Source organism: Apium graveolens, chromosome 8 (genome assembly GCF_009905375.1).
Source record: "Apium graveolens cultivar Ventura chromosome 8, ASM990537v1, whole genome shotgun sequence".
Classification (NCBI taxonomy): Eukaryota; Viridiplantae; Streptophyta; class Magnoliopsida; order Apiales; family Apiaceae; genus Apium; species Apium graveolens.
Genome location: NC_133654.1, coordinates 176,196,082 through 176,200,910, shown reverse-complemented (window position 1 = coordinate 176,200,910; position 4,829 = coordinate 176,196,082). Strand labels below are relative to the sequence as shown.

General features: G+C 37.1%; 1 non-coding gene across 1 annotated transcript; it reads left to right on the top strand.

Annotated features, from left to right (window-relative positions):
* Positions 1-853: 853 nt before the first annotated feature.
* On the top strand, positions 854-960 carry LOC141681638 (small nucleolar RNA R71). The gene has a single exon (XR_012559065.1). It is a non-coding gene; the product is annotated as a small nucleolar RNA R71 (small nucleolar RNA).
* The last annotated feature ends 3,869 nt before the right edge of the window (positions 961-4,829 follow it).

Genomic DNA, 4,829 nt, shown 5'->3' with positions numbered 1-4,829 from the left:
GTTCCACCTCTGCTTCCTTCTGCACTTCTTCTTCAGCCACAACTTCAAATTCCGGATCTTGAGATTTTTCAGGATTTGCAACCTTGCTAGACCTTAATGTAATTGCCTTAACCTGTTCTTTTGCTTCCCTCTTGCATGGAACTTCTGAGTCACTAGGGAGTGTACCAGGTTGACGATTCAGTAAAGCATTGGCAATCTTTCCAATTTGATTCTCCAGAGTCTTGATAGAACCGCTTGACTCTTGCACGTTAGCCACAACTCCTCCAATTCAGAATATTTATTAGATTGTGGTAGCTGCTGAAGTTGGAGTTATTGCCTTGGTGCATACTGCGGTTGTTGAAAACCAGGAGGGTTATATTGCTTTGTTGTATACTGCTGATAAGGTTGTTGCATCACATTCTGATTGTTGCTCCAGCTGAAGTTAGGGTGATTACGGTTGCTGGGATGATAAGTGGCTGGAGCTGGTTGCTTTGACCTATGAAAGTTGCCCAAAAACTGAGTTGATTCACTAGAAATAGCATAATGCTCAGTCTCATGTGCACCTGCACAAAGCTCACAAGCACTTGTGATATGATTAACTCCATAATTAGCCAAAGAATCCACTTTGATTGTCAAAGCTTGAAGTTGAGCAGCTATAGCAGTAGCTGTATCTACTTCCAAAACTCCTGCTACATTGTTTTGAGGCATTCCCTGAGTTGGGTTTTGGTATTCATTAGCAACCATCAGTTCAATCAACTCATAAGCTTCATTGTAGCTCTTAGCCCACAAGGCTCCATCTGATGTTGCATTGAGCATGGGTCTAGACTGTGATCCCAAACCATTGTAAAAGCAATTTATGATCATCCAATCAGGCATACCATGATGAGTACACTTCCTAAGCATCTCCTTGTAGGGATCCCAAGCCTCACACAAAGATTCTCCCGATTGTTGTACCAACTGAGTAAGAGCTTTCCTGATTGCAGTTGTCTTTGCCATAAGGAAGAATTAAGTGAGAAACTTATGAGCAAGATCCTCCCATTTGGTGATAGAACCTGCTGGGAGAGAATTTAACCAGCACTTAGCTTTATCCCTCAGAGAGAATGGGAAAAGACTCAGCTTTATAGCATCTTCAGAAACTCCATTGAACTTGAAAGTGTCGCAGATCTTGATGAAATCCGTGATGTGTATGTTGGGATCTTCTGTAGGAGAACCCCAAACTGAACTGAATTTTGTATCATCTGAATCGTCCTCGACTTGATTTCAAAGTTGTTAGCCGAGATGGCTGGTCTAATAATGCTAGACTGAATGTCATTGATCTTAGGCTGAGAATAGTCCATCAAAGCCTTCAGATTCACTGCTTGATCTCTCATTGGAACGAGTGCTTCTTCTTCTTCAACTTTCTCAACTTCTACTTCAAACTCTTCCTTCGCTTGATCTAGTGTTCTCTTGCTAGATCGAGAACGCGTTAGCATAAATGCCTTGTAGAGTACCTGAAATATAACAAGTACCCAAGTAAGTAAAAATATCCGAGTCAGTGAACTTTAACGACCACTGATGATAAGCACATAAACTAAAAATTAACACCGAGTCCCCGGCAGGGGCGCCAAAAACTTGTTAGGAAAAAAACACACGCTGAAATTCACGCAAGTATATGCATTTGCAAGTAATATAGAATTCTTTCTAGTTCGTTCCCATATTGAGTCTTTTGGTTAACTTAAGATTTATGCACTTATGAAACAATGAGATGGCTATTGTTCAATGCTAAGATGAATAACAATTTGTGATATTTTATAACTAAGAATTAACTAACATGAAATTAACTAAGAGATTAAAAACGTTGATTTAATATATGAGACAAACATGGGATTCTAACTTCATTAAATACTTCATTCAAAGTCATTGTTTTTAACCTTAACATGCAATGGTGATGACAATTAATCATATAACACGAAACTAGTAAACGCCAACTTTCGTTGCATGAATACCATACTACTAGATATCAACAAAAGAGATAAAAGCTAAATAAACACCAATTATATTGAGACCCTATATCTCTATAGAATTTGACAACATAAAGGTTTAAAGTACAAGTTATCTATTGTGATTACATAGGTCAAGTAAGATGGTTAAAATTACCTACGAATCATGCATAACAATTATACATGAACCTATGCTAGCACGACAAGTTCTAAATCTCTATATTCACTGTCTCTTCAATAGAGATTAATACGCTAACTTATATGTTCGTGACGCACATAAGACAAATACGCACAACTAATACTAGGATATCTTACAATCACCACATACTAAGATATCGAAAAAAATTAGCTAAAGAAATCCATAAATAAATCCGTTAGAACCCCATGATAACGATTAGTTCATGACCGAACTTATCATCATAATGGGTTCCAAAGAAAGCATGATAATAAACAAGGTATTTATTAACTGAGTAAAATCACAAAGTACGTAATCAAGAGTAATAGGTTCAACAATAAAGAAAATGAGCATCCAAGATTACAACTCAATCAAAGAATTACAAGTAAAAACAAGATCTTCTTCTCCTTCGTTGAATTTGTGCTATTAGGTCTTCTTCTTGTCTTCCCCTTAGGCTCTGTTGTTAAAAATGTCTTCAAAGAGTCTTTATATGGCAGCGTAAATCATCCAGAAGCCCAGCAAATCGATCTTCTATTCGAATTAGGATTTCTGGAAAATGACCTGGCGCGGCCGGCCTGAAATCCGGCGCGCCCGCGCTCAGTATGGCGCGGCCGCTACCAAGTATGGCGCGGCAGCGCTGAGTTACTGGAAAAAGTATTTATTCCTTTATTTCTTTCCTTCTCTTACTGGTTTCTATGTACAAACGTCCAAGGCTTCATCCTCACACTCTTTCAAGCATATGACATGCAATTTTCAGCTCTTCTTTCTGTCTATGCCCTGAAATGCAAAACACTACAAAAACACATCAAAAACACAAATAACTTGAGTACAAAACACCAATTCGAGCCTTTACGAAGCGTTTTAAGTAGAAATAAATGCCACTTAACAACAACCTATATTTAGGTTTATGAAAATAAAGAACCATTTCCATTTCCATGCTTACTTGAAGAAATACAAAGATGTTGGATAGAGAGATGAAGAAACATGTGATTAGACTTAGACATTTTTTAATATGTTTGTCTTTTCATATGTAACATGGTAATATATAAACCAAGAGTATCAAGTAGATAATCATCAATCGATAGAACTGAGAAATAGAAAAAGCTACATCTGTTAAAAATTTCTCTATTCTTTCTTTGTAACTTTACTTGTAAGCAACTGTGTGCATTCTTGCATCACAGAGTTCTCAATAAATATATATCTCTTGTGGAAAAGATCAATCCAGCAAAAGTTTTTTAAATCCTTGTGTTTAATTACTTTGTTTCTTGAATACATATATATTTCTTTCCGCACACTTGCATATTCAAACACAGAATTTAAAAACTATCAATGTGTGATAGAAGCCTAGTAGGATACCATATATTGTTAAATTGCTTGTCAAGTACTAAAGGTTGGCCCCCTTCTGTACTAACTATGCGATGTAACAAGTGTTCATGATCATAGTGATCTCTCAAGAAATTCTTTTACTTCTCTATGATGGATCAAGCTTTCAAATATAGAAGCAGCTGAGAAAGGAGTAGTATAAGTGTGGTGGTATTCGAAATCTAACACGTTCATGATACTAAGGTTGACGTAATTAATAAGAGGTTATAGAATGCTAGAGAGTAAAAGTATAGAAATAATAGTATTATGTACGGAAGATGTGGCGCCCCAAAATCTGGGGTCAGGAATCTCGGAGGCCACATCATCCAAACTAATACAAACCACATACCTCACACTACAATATATAAATACTCACACTTTACGACCCCACACTTATCACACACACACACACTTACAGGTTATTGTCTTGGAAATGAACCATTCATAGCTAGAGTAATTCAACCATAAGTGATAATTATTACAACCCAAAAGTAATTAGGTCTTACCGGGGAGTAACCTTTAAGTAAGGCTAGTCCGTCAGTCAAATATACGTCTCTTGTTTATTACCTTACATAAGTCATACTTATAAATAAGCCGAACTAAAAACAATTGAAAACCAATCCAGCTTATTCGGACTACCTGTGGTACAACACCAAACAATCTACTGAACAGCTGGACATTTCCTACCCGTTTCCTGGTTGTGGTTATCATGGTAGGCATCTTGATTCACTGTTGTGTTGTATCTATTTAAGAAACAAGTGTGAGCTATAATGCCCAGCATAATAATGTATAGTATGAAAATGACTGTATGATAACTTACGTAACATCATATTTGATAATTATGTTTTATTCGAATTTAGTTTTCCTTGGTGACACACACCATCTTATATAAAAACAATTCTTTAGTGGATTTTATTATCCTGCAAATACCTTAATAGTAAACCCAGCACCTAGGCTTGGGTTACGTATTGCATCACAATTCCAATTAGAATAATAGGACATTCATTGGAGCCGCCACATACGATGATCAGTCATACTACGATAAAAGTAACCTTTTCTACATGTAGATGGACGATTCCCTTTTATTATCGGTTATCACCCTGGCCGCATTCGGGCCTTTTTCTGTGTCCTTCCCTCTCAAATACACACTTCGCGTCTATCCCTCTCAAGACACGGTTTTGCGCCCATCCCTCTCGGGTACACATACTCCACGTGTTCATCAGTATATAAAATGCTTTCTCATATGGTAGTAAATTGGTAGTCTCCCCAGTCGACGAAGTACTGGAGTCTACCCCTCATTGTCCTTGTAAGAATCCCATCATATTTATGGAACT